Source organism: Miniopterus natalensis, chromosome 3 (genome assembly GCF_054644295.1).
Source record: "Miniopterus natalensis isolate mMinNat1 chromosome 3, mMinNat1.hap1, whole genome shotgun sequence".
In the NCBI taxonomy this organism is placed as follows: Eukaryota; Metazoa; Chordata; class Mammalia; order Chiroptera; family Miniopteridae; genus Miniopterus; species Miniopterus natalensis.
Genome location: NC_142083.1, coordinates 40,405,550 through 40,425,223, shown reverse-complemented (window position 1 = coordinate 40,425,223; position 19,674 = coordinate 40,405,550). Strand labels below are relative to the sequence as shown.

Genomic DNA, 19,674 nt, shown 5'->3' with positions numbered 1-19,674 from the left:
CACGTGGAGTTTCCTGGGACAGCTTGACTGGGGCTGGAGGATCCACGATGCTTGTCTGGTGCCTCCGTTGCCTCTTTTGCTCCAACAGAGAAGTTCAACTTTTTTGCATAGTGGCTCAGGCGCCTCAAGAAAGCCAAAGCCAAAGCTGACCAGGCCTACCACTGGCAGGATGCCACTACTGCTGCCTTAATTGCTCAGAGCCAGCCAGATTCAAGGAGGAAGGAAATAGACTCCACTATGGATGAAGGGGGTGGCATGTGTGAGCAGGGAGAGGAGGTTTCAAGCAGGGAAAATATGTTGGGCATGTGGTAGACAAATATCAGTTGGAATCACTGAGGGAAGAAACAAACGAATGAACAAATGAATAGAATAATAAAAAAAAACATAGGACAGAAAATATTTTTAAATATAAAGATAGTACATAGACAACAAAATATTTAAATCTTTTCTTGAAAGGGAATGTATTTAACAGTAGAGACTGACAGCACTCAATATTGCACCAAAAGAGAGGCTGAGGGAAGCAATGGATATTCTACATCAAGACAGATTGTGTCAGGCCAGACCAGAGCATATGAGGCGAGAGACAGGGTCGTTTCAGCTAGGACAGGGGAGAGGTATCCCCAGCAAGTGCCTAAGGCAGGCGGGACAGAGGTCAGGTCCAGAGAGGTCAGCTCTGGGAATGTGGAACAAGAGCAGGGACAAGAAGTGATGGAGGTTCTACAGGACAAGGCAGTAGGTTCAGATCAGCAAGGTCAGACCCCAGGACCAGAAACTCGGGGCAGGAACGTGAGAAACAAAAAAGGGGCTCGGGTCAGCGGGAGAAAAGATACTGGCCAACTGCATCAAGCGTGCTGCTTGACCTGGGTATTGTACTTGGCTGGCCTGATGCTGGGCAGCGCCTGGAGCCTGGGCGAGGGCTGGGCAGTACCTGTGACCTAGAGAAATTCCCAGGGAGGGATGGCATGTGAGCCTTTAGCATCTGCAAGATGGGTAGAGGAATCTGAGTGGAGCATTGCAGTATGCACCACAATGTGGAATTGATTGAATGGTCAAGGACAAGTAAGGTACTGAGTCCAGAAATGATAGGATATACGGCTGAGTTGGTGAGGAGAGTTGAAAAGAGTGGAATTAGATGGTGAAAAGCATTTGAAAAAATTCAAGCTCCATTCTTGGTAAAATATATAAATAAAAATAAACCTCTTAATAACAGAAGTAGATAGATGCCTTCTTAACATGGCAAAATATCTATATTTCAACCCAAGAGTTAAAATGCTTAGTGGGAAGCATCAAGCCCCTTCTCATGAAAGTCAAGGACAAGACAGGGATATTCATACTCACCATGATTATTTAACATTGTTCTGGAGGTAGTAGCTAATGCAGGAAAGAAATATAAAAATAGGAAACGAAGAGTAACATTTTCATGAGAAGCATAAAGATAAAAAATTGTACCTATCTAGTTAGCAAAGATAAAAATGTTTGATATGCACTTGGTTGGTCCTAATATGGAGAAACAGGCATTCAGATACATTGATAATGGGACAGTAAATGACTACAGGCTTCTCTGAGAGACAGTTTGGCAATAGTTATTAAAATTAAACACATGTATTTAAAATTAAACAGAATTTGTCCCGGGCTAGGTAGCTTAGTTGGTTAGAGCATCATCCTGATATGCCAAGGTTGTGGGTTCAATCCCCAGTCAGCTCAGGGCGTATACAAGCATGAACCAATGAATGCATAAATAAGTGGAACAAATCAATCTCTCTCTCAAATCAATAATAAAATACAAATATATAAGTATATTAAGTTCAGCTTGGTTTATTACTGCAAAGGAAGCAACCTAAATGCCACCAATAGGCACCGATTAAATTATAGTCCAACTGTGAGATGAGTGCAATGTAACTTTTAAAATGAATGGAGCAGATTTGTTTGTAGTAATATGAAGTGGTTGTTAATATGTGTTATTGTATAAAAAGAATCAAGATCAAAACAAGTGTATGCACTGCTATTTTTGGTGTTTTAAAAAAAACACCGTATATGCATAGAAAATCTGTTAAGAAAACTGATAACAATGGATACTTCTGGAAATCTGAACTGGGTATTTGGGAAAACAGAATAAGAAGGAAACTTTTGTTACATTGTTTTGTACCTTTTGAATTTTGTGCCTATTCAAATATTAATGTAGATAAATAAATGGACAAAAGAGACGGGCCCAAATCAAGCAAGTATTTAAAACAACACAACTGACAGCAAACTTTATAAACAGCAACTGTAGGAACAACAAAACAACCATCTCCTTTTCCCCAAAAAAGGGGTGGGGGAGAAATAAGGAAAATTGTGGATTAATGCTCTGTAGGAAAGTGTATCAGAGATAAATTATAGAGATTTATCCCCCTCTAGCCTATAGCTATGGGGGGAAAGGGGAGATAGGTTCCTTTGGTGTTTTGTCCAAGAAAACAGTTGTTACAACATTCTCTGGGTTCTAATCAATTTTTTTATTTTATGGCTTGTAAGGCCTTGTATCCTAATAGGTTTGGGGTAAACCCCAGGATGCACCACTCCTGAGCAGGCGAGCAGGTGTACCAGGCCCCCAGTCTCTCAGTGTTTGCAGAGAGGCACTTTTGGGCTGGGGTGTGGCTGAAGCCACCTTGGGACTACACACCAGGACAATGACACCCCTTGTGCTCTTGTTTAATGTGACAAGCATGAAAGTGTTTTGATGGCTCAGGGATAAATGTGCCTTGGCACAAAACAGTCTGAACATAGGTGATAGCTTCCCAGAACCCGGAGACCTTGATGGGGGTGGGTGGTCACCACTCTACCAGGAAATTGAATTTGAGGGTAACATATCCGACTGAAAAAACGGGGAAATCAAACCTGTTTACTCATTGGATAATCCTTACTGTTGGCCTTCATAGGCTTTGATATAGATCCCTAACCACTAAACACTTTACCCTTTTGCTGCCCTTTTGATAATTATTATTTATATTATATTTGTGTATTATATTATATTATTATATTATATTATGTTATATTATATTAAACAATCTCAAGGAGGCCACTTTTTCATTACTGGAATGCAAGCCTTTTTGTCATAGCAAATTACACAGACATGCCCCTGTATACTCATGATATAGTTTTAATAACGTGTATTATGGGTGGTTTCTATAAGCGATTGTTCCCACTATCTTAACTTCTGCCAGAAAGAGTGGCTCAGGTTTCAGTTTCTGCCTTCTGTGGTCATTCACCAGAATTCAGATTTGCTTCATGCCACAGGGCAAGTTGTGTAGGTGACTGGCTGTACAGTTTGCAGCTAATTCAATCTGGCAGGCACATCAGGAAATTATTCTGTTCAGCATCAAATGTTCCACAGGAACATTACCAGCCTTTTTCTCTGGCTGAGAGACCAAATTGATGATACCTGCTCTGAAAACTTTCCGTGTCAAGCTTATTTACGTATGCCAGGCTTGCCTATTGATAGGAAGATGAGTTCCATGCAATTCTACAGATTTGTATGTTTCTAGTACCTCAAGCAGGTACTAGAATGGAGGCAAAGGTGTTTCTTGAGGGAAGGTTCTGACTTTGGCTCAGGTATTCTGCAGTTCACCTTCCCTCAGAGCAGAGAGTTTGGGGCAGGGTTTTCAACTTGCTTAATAGAATGTCAGCCTTGCCACCTGCTTACCTGATGTACAAGATGTACATATCTTCTATCAGTCAGCAACATAAAATCCTAACACTGTATTCTAGTTGGAGAATAATCCTGCATTGTCAGTATTTTACTTTTTTTAAAAAGCTAAGCAAAGAAAATGGCATTTAGTCAACATTGTTTAAGGGGCATATTATCCATCTAGTTTTTGGTGACTTTTAAAGACTGTCCTTGTATCTTATTAGACTGTTGTAAAGCTATATATTTATGCAACATTAACTAAGTCTTCTCCAGATCCCCATTACTGAGTTTATCTTTTAGAGCAGGGGTGGGGAAAGTCCAGCCCAGCCCTCAAAATCATCTGGCCTGGCCCTGCCAAGGCAACTGTAGGTGGGACTCAAAATTCAATAAATCTAGGAGCTTTTTTCATAGCTAATTTTTAAGTAGATAATTTTGTATGGCCTGCCAATGATGTTATAAATATCCAAATGGCCCTTGGCAGAAAAAGTTTCCTCGCCTCTGTTTTAAAGAGTGCGAGGACCAAATTTGCTATAAAACTATTGTCTCCTACATAAGACATCACATGATGGGTTTACTTTATTTTAGGGGTTAGTACTAGGGGGAAAAAACCCCTCTGAAAAACTAGTTTTCTTATTTCCCATTCTAAGAGCAACACACTGTATTAGTCTTCTTTTTCTAGTGGCAGAAACAATAGTCCTACACAGTTACCATGTTAGCCTTTGGGCCTAGAATATATGCTTCCTCCTCCTTTTTATGACTTTGGTATTATATTCCTATCCCAATAAATGTGTTTATATGTGTCTCTTATTGGAAGTCACTGTATGGCCTACATTTATTTTTTGAAAAAGTAGGCCTATGAATTTTTATTACCATAAAATACTTTCACGTAAAACATTATGTTTATTTTTAAAAATAAAACAACTACAAAAACAACAACAGCTGACTCTACCCAGGCAAGGAACAAGATTTTAAAAACAAGTCTGATAAAGAAAAAGTACTCAAGATTTATTCTGTTTTGTTTCATTCATTAATTCTAGAATTCATTCGAGGAGTTAAATATTAGTTAAATTCATTTTTTCCTAAGTGCATTAGTATGCTCCATGTTGGAGGCTAGCATCTACACCCTTTAGGGAGGAAAGGACAGGAGTCAGGGAAAGGACGGAAATGGGGAGGGCAGTGGGTGTTCTGCACCCATTAAAATGTACGCATACCAGTTTAACCTGCCTTGGTGGGTCAGCTCTGACTCTTCCTGGCCTGGTTCAGCAATGATGTAGACTCTGTGAGGGCAAGGAATTTTACCAGGCATGAATGAGCTCAGGTTTTCTATTAAATATTTGGCGATGATCAAAGTGTCCCAGGGCCTGAGCTCCTTCCCTTGTCCCCACGCTTCTCTTACCAGGAGATGGTAGACCTATCTCTGGTGACTCTAGGGAGCTGCTTCCCCAAGAGCCTTTGCTTCAATGGGGTGTAGGTCTTGGAAAAGAAATTCACATCCTTTCTCCACCCAAACTCCATGTCTGTAAATATAAAGTTGGCTGTGTTTTAAAATATTATGCTCCTTAGAATATCCATAAATCTCCAGTATTCATTTCTCCTAATTTGTCATAGCTGTATACAAGACAATGTAATATGAACATTTTCTTGGGTCCTTTGAAGGTTTGTGATAAAATCAGTGTTTCACACATTTTAGAAGAATCATAACATTGGGAGATTACTCTAATCCACTGGTTCTCAAACTTTAGTGTGTATCAGAATCATCTGGAGGGCTTGTTGAAATTCAGGTTGCTGGGCCTCACTTTCTGAGGTGGGGCTTAAGAATTTGCATTTCTAACAAATTCCCAAGTGATGCTGATGCTGCTAGTGCAGGATCCCACTTTGAGAACCATGGCTCTAAACCTGCTGTCTTTACCCAGCCTTTGCCTGTTATGACCTTTGGTGTCCGCTGTTCTAAACGCTGTTGGCAAATGTGCAGAGTGGCCTTGGGAGTGGGAGACTGACTAATCTAGTGACTATGACCTGCATTATTTGCAGCTGGTGGCTGATTGCAAAATGAAGCAATTAAAGATTAAGACATAAATCACAGGAAATTAATATGAAGCACCACTGAATATAAAACCCATATAACTGCTAGCATTCCTCTGTTTTGGTCACACATGTGCATCCTGTTCTGCTGTTCTCCCCGATGTGGATGAGACCACACCCAGAAAAAATAGAACATGGCCTGTTTCTGCCATGAGGCAGACAAGAGAATGGTAGTAAATTCAATAAAATAAGATTTTGGTGCTGATAATAAAGAAAAATGCCATTATATAAATTTTTATTTTGTAAATATCCATACTCAGTCTGTAACTGTAGCAGAGTGGAAGTCTGAATTTCTGTTGCCTCCAAAGAGTAGCTTCTTTATGCCAAAATATTTTCTCTCTGAATGTTTTCTATGAGCCAGAACTTCACATGGCTATTTCATATGGAGTCATTATTGATTTTGATGATAATTCTTAGAATAAAAACTTGAAGCATACTATAAGATAAATATGAATTTGAAATATAGGCTGATGAGGTAGAAATAAGCTGAAATTTCATAATGCTGATTAATAATTTATTTATCTTCTTAAAAATTTATGTATTTGGATTTCTTCTTATATACCCTCATTTAAAAATTTTAAGTTAATTAGCACCAAGTAAAATGAATTGATGTGAAGTGTAGAAAATCTGGTTGGATTGATTGGACAAAAATTAATTTGAAGGCTTTCTTCCTATATGTCCCTTCTATGAGGTCACGAAGTCACTTTTCATATCACAGACTTCCCCAAATGGCTACTTATTCCTGATTTTGCCTTTGACTAATCAGAACAAGATGACAGTTTCTTTTTTATTCATCCTACTAAACTTTGAGTGTTATTTGTCTGAATCTGTTCCATCTGCTATTCATAATGATTGCATTTATGCATCTGATTTAGGATGGAATTGATTTGAATAAAATTTATTTACATTTAAATTACTACTCAGGAAGATGGAATGTAAGCAGTTTGACTGGAGCTTCCTAGCTCTTACTTGATTTAATCACAATATGGTTCTCAACTTATAAATATAGTTTCACTTTTAGAAGGACAATGCTATACATTTCAAGTGGTGATTGATTTTGATAATTTTTCAAATTATTTTTGTTGTCTGATCAGGAAGATGAAGCATTTGAAACAAATAGATGTGAATTTATTGAGAGGGCTAAATACCTCTTAAGTCAATAAGTTTATCTTGTTTTGTTTGGCATATTTTATATGTTCACATATCAACCAAAGCATAAAAAACAATGTACATGTACATAAATGTATATTTCATTAAAACACATATGCTGAAATTTTTCTAAAGACACACGAAAGTGTTGAAATTAACATAACTTAGAGAATAAGTCTTGCACCTCCACCCCCTGACTCCCTGGGGAATGGGGATAGCACAAGGAGTCATGCAAACTCATGTTTGCCATCGTTACGTTGCAAAAATTAACATAGGGGATGAGAGACTTCTTGCTGCAGAATCTAACCTTGCTTAAAGAAGAAGAAAAAAAAAAGGTTTCAGTTTCAGAGTTTGGGCCTGGTATGTATGCTGGACAATGAGCTAGGTGAGTTAAGCTTGGAACTAGCTCAACACAGATGCTAGTCCCACAGGTAAATAGTAATGTGCCGTGCCTTCTCCACTGTGGATCTGGGTCTCTGTGCTGACCATTTATACATAGAAAGATCTTTTGTTCTCTTAATATACCTTACCATAAGTATGCTGCCTTTGAGAATTAGTTTTTTCGTTAGAAGGTATCCCGTGTGTGTGTTTCATTGAATACTCGCCTCCAGAATGCTCTAGAAGAATGAAGGACACATCTGGTTACACAGAGAGAAAGACTGGAGAGGCCCAGATCCCGGAACACAGCTCATTCTGGGCTATCCTGGACTACCTCAGACATATAATTGCTACATATTGATTGGACTTGAGAGAGATTTTTGTTTTATCAGCAAGATATTTATAAATCATCTCTTGAGTGGATTAACTTTGCACAACTAATGTTACCTACAACAATAGCTAACATTAAGAGCTTGACAGGTATTAACTCACAACAGGTCCTCACAATGACCTTTTAAGGCTTATTATCTTAATTTTTCAGAGGAAGAAGCTGAGGCACAGAAATGCTAAGTAACTTTCTTTAGGCCCCTCAGTAGTAAGTGGGAGAGCTGGGACTAGGCCCTTCTCAGTCTGATTCAAGAGCCTGCACTCTGTGGTGTATGTATGAGAGACAGGGAGAGGGAGACTTTGAAAAAAGAAAAAGCACAGCAGAGTTGGGGCAAGTTCTGTTCAGGGTGGTAGTTGGTACTTTTCGGTTCTTTAAAAAAGTAGGCAAACTGTCTTAGGAAGGGCAATGGGCCCTGTCTGGGCCCTGCTGATGAAGATGTTCAGTCAGAGTATGTTTTGGGGGCCACATCTCAGGAAAGCCAAAATTTCCCAGAGAAGAGCAGCAGAACTGGTAAGGACATGGAACAGGTTCTACAAGAAGCAAGAAGATTCCCAAGACATTTCCCTCTGCAGTGCCCAGCTCCCAACCCCATCAGAGTCAGCAAAAGGTAGAAGTATTCCTTTAACCAGCTATGTGGATGCGGGCAAACCTCTGAACATTACTGGCCTTGGTTTCCTCATTTTACGAGCTGGATTCTGGGTTTCCAGGGAACAATTTATACACTAAGGCAGCATAGGGTGGCAGTGAGGAGCATGACTATGAGCCAGACCACCTGAGTTTGTAACTCAGTTCTTATTTAACTTCTCAGTGCCTACATTCCTCCTCTATAATACAGGGTAATTTTTCCTATTTCATAGGGTTGTTGGGGGAAACAGAGGGTTATTACATATATGTTCTTTGTTTTTTATTTTTTTCCCGAACAGCCAAAGGAAGCTCTACAACTTGGTGGGTATTAACGGACTGCTGTATTGATAGATTGATCACATTTTTTTTAGTGTTCTTTTAAATTTTTTAAATTTATTGATTTTAGAGAGAGAGGAAGGGGAGAAAGGGAGAGAGAAAGAAACATTGATTTGTTATTCCACTTATTTATGCATTCATTATATGTTGATTCTTTTTTTATATATATCTTTATTGACTTCAGAGAGAGGAAGGGAGAGGGAGGGAGAGAGATAGAAACATCAATGATGAGAAAGTTGTTGATTGGCTGCCTCCTGCACGCCCCCGACTGGGGATCGAGCCCGAAACCCGGGCATGTGCCCTGACTGGAACTTGAACCTTGATCTCCTGGATCCTAGGTCGGTGCTCAACAGCTGAGCCATGCCCGGCCAGGCTGTATGTTGATTCTTGTGTGTGCCCTGACCAGGAATTGAACCTACAACCTTGGCAGATGGGGACAATGCCCTAACCAACTGACCTACCTGGCCAGGGCATATATATGTTCTTTAGAACAGTGCTTGGCACATAGTAACCTCTCAATAAATGCTAGTTATTAGCACTATGGGTATCTAGTACAGTTTCATCATTCAACTTTATTCAACTGAGAATATTTAGACATGTCATCCTCTTGGATCCTTTTTTCTTGGCCTTTCTGAACTTAAGAAATTCAAGAAATTAGAATTCTTTTTGTAACTACATTCTGACTCCACTCCTACCCAAGTAGGGATCCCCTAACTCTAAGCTACTATCTAGGCAGAGATTCAAGTAGGTATAGTCAAGAATTGGAACAAGAGCAAGAGAAAGAGGGACTTTAAGGCCAGAAGAAGGGCTGAGTAAATTAGTACACATTGTGTATAAATCAATAACCACTTACATACTAATATGTGTGAAACTTGTTTCCCTTATGCAAAGTCAACAACTGATGATGAGCTTAGGCAGCTGGAGGTGTCACTCTTATCAGGCGGGTCCCACCCTCTTCTCTGCCACCACCTGTTTCACTCCTACCTTCCCACATTCTGCTACTCTCCGTTTCCTGTCAACACCAACCATCACCACTACGTTTATATCATGTCAAGGGAGGTGTCCAGATGCTCCTCAGAAAGTGCTTATCTCTGCTGAATCTCAAGAGAGGAGCTTCTGTGAATGTCAGAGGGATGGAGGAGGGCAGGTGGGTGGAGGGGGAGAGATTAACCAAAGAATTTATACGCATATATGCACAAACCAAGGACATGGACAATGGTGGGGACAGGGACTGGGGAGGGGGCTGGGGCTGGGTGGAGTGGGTCATTGGGGAGAAAATGGGACATCTGTAATATTTTAAACAATAAATTAAATAAATAAATAAATAAATAAATAAATAAATAAATAAATAAATAAATAAATAAATAAATGGAGTTTCCTGAGTCCAAGGCATTGCTAGAGCTAGATTCATCCTCTTGAAAAGGGTAAAGGAAGTGAGATCATTTTTAAGTTGAGATTATATCCAAATTCAATGTTTTAAAGTCCTCTATAAAACAACAAAAGTCCTATGGGGTTTTCCTTAAGGTATAGTCAAGTTGAAACATCATTATAGACCAAGACATATAATTTAAATTATGACATAATCCTTAATTTAAAATATATACTCCTTAATTTAGAATTTATTTTTCTTAAAGCTTTAAATTTCAGGAATGAAAGGGACTTTTGAGACCATTAAGTTCCGTGTCAACATTTTTTAGATGAGGGAACTGAGAGGTGGTGAGGTGAAGACACTTGTCCTTGTTCACAGAGCTAATTAGCAGCCTGGACAAGAACAGAATTTTCAGTAAAAAATTATTTTCCTTATATCACAGAGAACTTCTCCTCCAAAATAATAATAATTATTACATTGTAAAGAGTTCCAGAATGTGAGGACAAGTGAAACCAGTGGCCTCAACAGCTCATGCAGAATGGTGGTTAAGGATACAGGGCCTGGGCCTGACTGGCAGGATAGGAACCCTGTTGTCCCCCATTACTAGCCATGTGAACTTCAGCAGGTTATTCCACCTCTCTGTAAAGCCACAATTAACCGGATTGAAAAGGTTTTAATCTGTAGAGTGTTCTGCTCTATATTAGAGACAGAATCAGTATTAGATGCATGTAAATCAGGAAACATTTATGTGTTTACATGCTCAATAATTGTTATTTCTCAAAGGCACACTGTATTTACTTCAATAATAGGTTCTATTTTGCTAAACTGAGAATATTTAGGAATGTCTACATCCTGGTTCCTATTCTAGGTCTTTCCCTGTTTAAGAATCTTGAGAAATTAGAATTCTCTCCCTAATTCCATCCTGTCCCCACCTCAGCCCAAGCAGACACTCCCCAACTCTATAATCCTGAGGATAAAAACCTGGGCAGAGCTTCATCTTAGCCATATCTCCAGTCCAGACCAGTGCCTGAAAAAGAAATGGCTGGGGGACTGGGTGAAAAAGGTGAAGTGATTAAGCAAAACAAACACCCAGTGACAACAGAACAGACACAGTCAACTGGGTGGTGACTGCCAGAGGGAAAGGGGGGTTAGGGGAAGTGGAAGAAGGCAAAGGGGGGACAATTGGTGGCAGAAAGAGACTTGACCTCGGGTGGTGAGTGTATGCTGCGGTGTGCAGATGATGTGTTATAGAGCTGTACACTTGAAGCCTGTATGGTTTTATTACCAATATCACCCTAATAAATTCAATAAAAAATTGAAAACAACATATGAACAAACAAGCCAGAGAAACAAAACCTCATAGACACAGACAACAGTATGGTGGTTACCAGAGGGAAGGGGGTGGGAGGTTAGTAAAGGGTAAAGGGGGTCGAATATATGGTGAGGAAGGAGACTTGACTTTGGGTGGTAAACACACAATGCAATGTACAGATGATGTATTATAGAATTGTACATTTGAAACCCATGTAATTTTATTAACCAATGTCACCCCAATAAATTTAACTTAAAAAATTAGAACAAAAATAATTTAAAAAGAAATGTTTGTGGAAGATGATTTTGGCGGTATCTCCAGAATTTAATATAGAATTGGTTTAGGGGTGATCATCTGGTTGGGATTGGAGATTAGGGAGCTTGAATTGAAATTGTATTTGCTGTAGGAAATTATGATGATTAAAGGAGTGTGGCTAATGTCCCCTCATGACAGCCCTTGAAATCACCAATGAATGAATATGTGAATGAATGAGTAAAGGAAGGAATGAATGGATGAATGAATGAATATAGTAGAGCTAGAGCTGTTTCAGTGGACACCATCACTAAGATACAACCCCCAAGCAATACCAAGGGTGGAGGTAGGGTCTCAAAATGGGACCTGAGATGGACTAATCTGATATAAATTGGGTATTAATGTATCATCTTTACCTGTTGACACCCCTAGGCTGGAGAAGTCTGTATTATAATAGTTATACAAAAGATGAAATCAATGCCATTGCAGGAAGACAAGCAACTTGAACATGGCTTTTGACCTAAGACTTGTGCCCTAAAATTTGAAAACATAGTTCTAGAGTGTGTGTACTTACTATCCATATCTCATCACTTTTTCAGTTTTCCTCACAGTGGTATGAGATTAATGAGATAACCAATTTGTATCTTGACATGAAAGAAACTCCTAAGTATAAGCTATTATTGTCATATTTATAATTCAGAATGATCTGGATGAAGTAGTGTATTTACTTACCTAAATAACAATGGAGGGTTTGTGGTGAGATTTTATTTGATTGATTTGTTGAATTTTAAATTAATTAGATTGTGAGTTTTTAATTCACATGGGACCAAGAATTACATGTCTTCTCTTTGTTGACAAGTCTTGTCTTCTCCATGTAGTCCCAGTCTCTACTTTTTTGCTTTTCTTTTTCTGTCTGGAACTTGTCTGACTGGTCTCTGCTTCTGAAGACATCAGGTTATCCGAACGTCTTGGCATTTCTTGCTTGATGACAGCATAAATGACTAATTACATGTGAGGCATGATCTTGTTAGATAACTTCACATATTCCAGGGAGTCACTAGGACACATTGGTCATTGAAGCATTGTCTTTCTTTAACAGCGACTATAATATTTATTAAAATAACAAATGTTTTATTCTCTTCTCTTTCTAGAGCTTTTGGTTTTCCTGTCTTCATAGCTAGGCTTCTTTTAATAGTTAAAAGGCCTTGTTATTGGGGCCTTTTTGGCAAGCACTGCCTTTTCACTGGAGCTGAAACACGGTTTGATTTGTTTCTATTGTTTCTGAATTTGTTTACCAGTGTAATAGTATCAAAACTGTTCCTGGAACAGAGATTCATCCCTCAGCTTTTGTTTCTGATGCTAGGGTGATTAGCTCTGGAGAAATAAATTTTTTTAAAACTTGTATGCGGGCATAACAGCAGTGGTAGTTAGCATTCCTTACCTTCCTGCTTCTGCCCACGTTTGTTTACATGCTCACTCTTCTGTAACAGCTCGAAATTAATCACTGTGCCTTCAGTCTGGAGAAAATTGAGAGGCCTCCTTTCTGAGCCTTTACAAGTGAACTTCTTCCTACAAATGGACCATAAGAACCACTTGCTGACACAAATTCCCTTCTCTAAGAAAAGGAAGTCACTGTTTTTAACATGGCACTTCTTGGCTTCTGTTAGCCAGGAAATATCCCCATTTTAAAATCTTGGGATATTTAATAAAAATGAATTTCAGCAATGTTATTTTTATTCCATATGTCTCTTCTTTCTTTTTAAATCCAATGCTTAATCCTTTGTGATCCACTGGGAGTTTCTAGTCCCTTAGTAAAAATATTCCCACAGTTTGGTATGCTGGGACCTTGGACTAACAGGACCTCAAGTGTCACTTGTCCCGTTAGAACTTAGGTTCCATTGATGACAGATTGTGTAACAAATAGCACAAAAGTGAGTTACTGTTTTGTTGTTTTCACCAAAAGGTGACATTTCTTTTCTCTTTAAGGGCACCTAATTTTAAGTTGCTAAGGAACCACATTTTAATTCATAAAGGTTCCATTAATTTGGCTTTTTCCCTACTATTTCTACATTTTATTTATTTAATTGGTGTGGGCGGTTTTTGCAACAAAATTACGGCTTCATCTGTCTGCTGTCCTCTACTTCTCAGTCCTCCTCTGGTTTTGAAGAAAACCTGGAGAAGGATGGGACAGAAATCCACGCAGAGGCGGAAGGGAAGGAAGGGGGGGCTGGGGGCGGCAGCCGGCGCGGGCGAGCAGGCCCGTCCCAGCACCTGTGCCCCTCCCTCCGCCCCCCCCCCCCCCCCCCCCCAGGCCAGGCCGGCGCCCAGCTCCCCGCCGCTGCTCGGGGCCTCCGGGCGGCCTGAGCGCCTCGGGAGCTGTTCTCTACCCTCCCCGCTGGCGCGGGGCGAGGCCGCGCCCTGGAGATCGGACCCGCCTCGCGGAGGCCTGACGATGGGCTCTGTCGCCCTCCCTGCAGCCGGAGCGCGGAGGCGCCGGGGAAGTCGCCCTCTCCCAGGACCTCCCGCGAAAGCCGCTCTGCGGGGAAAACAAACTGCGGGGCCGTCATTTTCAGCTGTGCGGCTGCGGCGTGACTGTCAACAGCGCCGTTTCCGACCCGCGGGGCTTGGCTTCCACTCTTGCGTAATGCGCGCGCTGGGATCGTCGTGTTGTGGTGGCAGATCCACGGAAGCCTGGCCTGGAGGGCTGTGGTGGTCTCTGATGCTATGAGGCAAGCAGAGTCTAAGATCTGTATGTGTGTACGTATAGATCTATACATTCACAACCTCGTGTCTTTATTGCTAAAACAATATGGCAACATTAAAGGCCAGCTTTAGTCAGTATTATATATTTTAGCTATACCCAAAGCACATTAGTTCTCAACTCTGGGTGCTCGTTAGAATCAACTGGGAGCTTTTCAGATGACTGATGCCCAGGTCTTGCTTTAAACCAATTGAATCAAATCTAGAGTGGTGGCCCCCAGACATCTGTATTTTTAATAAAGTGCTCAGATGGATTGAGAACTACTGGTAGAAGATACTATCGTTAAATAACCAGTTTACCCTAACCCGCTTAGGAAGTACTCTTTCCTGGTGAACCTCTCCCTGGACAAATTTCCCTGCATTGCCCCAGAAGTAATCAGTAGTCTAATTTGGTGTTTATTGTTCCCATCCAGATATTTAAACTTCTCCCACATGCGTACAGTATGTGTGTCTGTAACAATATATGATATAGCACTTATAAGTTTTAACAACTTTGTATAAATGAAATTAGGTCTTATCTATCTTACTGAAAATCTTCATGCTCAAGATTTATTCACACCCCTTTTAAAAACACTCCTTAGGGCATTTTGCTAACGACCACTCAAGAAAGGGCAAAGTAAAAACACTGCTTTTGGGTGAAGTGGCAGCATGTTGTGTTGTTTTGCTTCAATCAGTGGTGTGACAAAGTGTTAAAAAAGAAAGAAAAATTTTAAAAGATTAATTCATATTGATACATGTAGTTTTGCTCATTTTCACTACTGTATAGTATCGTATTGTATAAATATTTAAAAAATATTTTTGAAGTGAGCCAGTGATGGAAACAGAACTATTTCCATTTTGGGATATTTTTCCCCAGTTTTGTCTTTAAGCATACATATGTTAATAGTGATAATTTCATTATAACTCAACTTCAGGTTCCTTTTAAAATTTATCATAAACTTTCCATGTTTCATATATCATAATGATTATTTAATTAACTACATAATTTCCCTTCATGTTTACTTATCATAATTTACTTAACTATACTTATAATATATTTTGGAGAATGGAGGTGGTGATGCTGTAAGGAAGATTTTGGGGGTATGTACTGACTTATTTTGTTCAGTTATTTCTCTAGAATAACTTTCCATGAGTAGGATCATTGAATCAAAGGCTTTGAACAAGTTTATGATTCTTGATAAATTTTGTAATCTAGTTTCTCAAACATACATTTACCATTTCTAGTTTAACACTGGATGATTTTGTTTCATTAGAGAATGTAATATTAGGAATGCTTCTTTTGGAGAAGCCATACTCTTGGTTCCAAACTCTTAGAACAAATCAAACACTGAAAAAAGTTCCCAGAATAGAATAAATTTAAATAGACTAATAAAGCTAAATGGGATAGCAAATACATGAGAAATAGCAAATACATCACATAATAAATCTATTCCAGATGTGACTTAACAATGATAATCGAAAATCCCAAACTTATGTTGCCTAAATTCTTTACTAAACCTCAGCCTTCTTATCTGTAAAATGGGATAATAAGAGAAATAGTAACAATGAGTAGCACAACAACATTTTTACAGTCTTTATCTGTACTGGGCACTGTTCTAAACACTTTACATATATTAGCATTTAACTTTCATAACAACCCTATTGTGTAGACATTATTATTATTATTCCTATTTTATAGTTGAGGAACTGAAGCACAGAGAGGCTACATGACTTTTCTAATGTCATGTAGCTAGTAAATGACAGAGCCAGAATTTCTAACTCAGACAGTCTGTCTCCAGAGTTTACACTTATAATTACTAAATAAATAAGATGGTTCATATAAATACCTAGTCCAATGCCTGGCATATAGTAAGTACTCAATAAGTGCTTGCTATTATTATTGTAATGTATTTTTTATAAACCAATTGAACTAGTACAGAGACTGGCAGAATTATTTTAAAGCTCTAGAAAACAGTCATGATTCTAAGTTTCAGCAAGGCAAATTTTGACTCAACAATAGTTTACTCTTGGGCACTGGACAGGAACAAGGAGAGGCTGAATGGCCACTTGTGAAGAACACTGAAGAATAAATTTCTGCATCAGGTGGGCGGCTGAACTAGATGACCTCTAAGGCTCTTTCCAACTATAGGATTCTATGTTCTAGGTCAGAATCTTATGGGTTTGTTTGTTTTTCTACACAGTAAAGCTTCATTTGTTTTCTTTAACATTAGTTTCAGTTTATGTACCTTGTTGATATTTTCATTGTAATTGTCTGAATCATTCGCCAAGGAGAGCGTGGCTTTGTGGCTTTGTTGTTTGTGTAAGCCTTTGGCAGTCTACTGTGTTGTAATGTTTGATGTGTTACAACACTTGAACATATAATGATGGGTGCTGGGGAAACCAACTTATAAACCTGTAAGTTACTATGTTGTGGTGGTCAGCCCCCCCATCAGGCATCTACAGGGTTACTGTCACTTGGCTAAATCTCCTTTGGAATCTGTCATCTTTAGCTATCAAGAGAACATTTAGGCCTATGAAATCATCATATGTGGCTTTAAATGTTTACATTGAAAAATTATGGGACTATGCTTGTGGTGGAAGTGAGTCAATGTCACAAAACAATTTGCAAATCACTCAGGGGTGTTCCAATGAGTTTCCTGCTGGAAAGGGAATTGTTCCTTGGGGGAAGCTCAAGTCATGGGGAAGCCACGTCTGACCTCATGATTTGTCTTCCCTTTGGATTTCAGCCTGGGCAATTATTTTGTCTTTACCATTATATCTCAAACAATTCTTCAGGATAATGCACAATTTTGTATGTCAGCTTTATGTCATTTCTCCCAAAAGGGTGATTTAAAGGGAATAGTTAATTCCATTACAAAGATGTTGATGATGGAATTCATAGCAAATACCCTGGACTGGCTCAGAGTAGCTAGAAAACAATGTCTTCTTAGTTGTATGTTTTTGTCTTTAATTTAATGTTTTACAGTGTGCTGAATGTAGTTACTATGGAGATAGCTGAAAATAGACAGAGTTTTGGGTGTCATATTGTCAACAAATTTACTATATAAAAATAGGATATGGAATCAGAAGGAAGGAAGACAATTTTCAAAACAATATTATGAGAGTTAATCTATAACATAGAGGGGAATAAGAAAACCAGAGAACAGATAGGACTTTAGACATTAGATTCTCCAAAATCTTAAGGTAAGCAGTTTGAAATGTTCCTTTTTGAAGCATCACTGAAACACACAATTTGCCTTATAAAAAAAAAACAATCTATTTAGTGGGATTTGACTACTTCCAACATTGAATTATTTCCAATAACTCTCCTAAAATAAAAAGTTGTTACAGGTTGACTTCTATTTATAATGGTACTTTCATGCAGATAGCTTGATTTATATTATGTATTTATATTTATATTATGTATTTATATTATGCATATGGGTGTTTATACTCTGTGTTTAACTTAGAAACACTGTAACTCAAATTTTAAAAATGCCATTTTATTTTGAGTAAGCTAAAGTTTGCTTTGTAATCTGATCAACTAATAAACAATTATGAGCACACATCTGGGGCATCTTGCTTTTGGGAACTTCAGAGAGGGTGGCAAGCTGTCTGGCAGAAATTACAAGCATCATTATCCTTATGTTATTCATAATGAATTCAATAGGATGAGGGTGGTGTCTCCAGTCACCCATGAACTTGAACTTGTATTAGAACCCTTAAGACTGGAATGACAGCAGTGGGCAATCAGAGTTACTGCTTTTCTGGAATGTAAGTAGCATTTCTAAAAGAAACATGTTATTTACGTACATAAAGTAAATATTGAAAGATTAGCTTAAGCTAAAAATACCCAAGGTAATGCTGCAGGTCTGGATAGTAAAAGAATGAGCTCATATTGTGGACTTTTCCAGACAGAAAATCTTTTTATCATGTCTACTTAAGATGGAAGTCAATTTTTATTCAAATAAAACAGAAGAGTTCTTTGATCCAGCCCCAGAGGAGATTGAGCTGAAGGAGCTGAACATAGGATCTGCTGGGCTGGTGGGAGGTTGAGTCTAAAGTGAGCGGGTCTGGTTGGGCTAGTGTTGCCCTGAGGAAACAGTCTCCTGAGAGGAGATTCTCTGGGGGAGCGAATCTCTGCTTGTGCGACCTGCCTGCTCTGCTCTGGGCCCCTTCCCTTTTCTCCAGCAAAGGCAGCTTCCTGGTCTCTGGTGCGACCACTGCTGAAGAACAACAGCTGGTTGAATTGTTTGTAAAGGCTAACAGTGATGGGCCAACACTGGGACTGCCCCTTCTCCCAGAGACTGTTTATGGTGCTCTGGCTCAAGGGAGTCACCTTCAGTATCACCACCATTGACACCAAGAGGCTAACCAAGATGGTACAGAAGCTGTCCCCAGGAGAGCAGTCCCATTTCAGTTGTATGGCACCAAAGGGCACACAGACACCAAAAGATTGAGGAATTTCTGAAAGCAGTGCTGTGCCCTCCCAAGTACCCCAAGTTGGGAGCTCTGAACCCTGAATCCAACACAGCTGGCCTGGACATATTTACCAAATTTTCTGCCTACATCAAGAATTCAAACCCAACCCTCAATGATAATCTGGAGAAGGGGTTCCTGAATGCCCTGAAGTTTTAGACAATTACTGGCATCCCCCTTCCCAGAAGAAGTGGATGAGACCAGTGCTGAGGATGAGGGCATCTCTCAGAGGAAGTTTCTAGATGGCAGTGAGCTCACTCTGGCTGACTGAAGCCTGTTTCCAAGGCTCCACGCAGTACAGGTGGTATGTAAGAAGTACTGGGGATTTTCCATCTCTGAGGTGTTCCAGGGGGGTGCATTGGTACTTGTGCAATGCCTATGCACAAGAGAGTTCGCCTCCACTTGTCCAGGTTATGAGGAGATCCAGCTGGTCTATGAGCAAGTGACCAAGGCCCCAAATAAGCTCCTCCTGGGTGGGGCTATCTCACACCCCTCCATTTTCTCCACAAAGGTCCCCAGGTGGTTTCCACTTGGCTACCCAAAGAACACACTTCAAAATGTGCAATGGGAAGTGAATTTTGGAGCACTTGTGCAGGATTGCCTGGGGCTGAGGTGAAGGAATGGGAGATCTCAGTGAGATTTTTATTGTGGGGTGGTATGAGATGGGCAGGACAATGTATTTCAGTAATAAAATGCAGAATGAAAAAACGAAGAAGAAAATTAAAAACATACTTCAGCAGGGAGTTGACAAAAAAATTTTGTCCAAAAAATGACAAATGTATATCTAAGCAAGTACAAATCTCAATTTATAATATTACTTTTTTTTTTGTTATTTATCTTTATTAAGAGATTACAGGTGTCCCATTTTCCCCCCCAATTGACCCACTCCACTTCGCTCCCAC

The 19,674-nt window shown here is 39.4% G+C and overlaps 1 non-coding gene and 1 pseudogene across 1 annotated transcript; both read left to right on the top strand.

The window, feature by feature from the left end:
- LOC107535069 (chloride intracellular channel protein 1 pseudogene) overlaps window positions 1-19,388 on the top strand; it is a 34,249-nt pseudogene extending 14,861 nt beyond the window's left edge.
- LOC148093482 (small nucleolar RNA SNORA21) lies at window positions 14,873-15,001 on the top strand. The gene has a single exon (XR_015714306.1). It is a non-coding gene; the product is annotated as a small nucleolar RNA SNORA21 (small nucleolar RNA).
- Window positions 19,389-19,674: the final 286 nt, after the last annotated feature.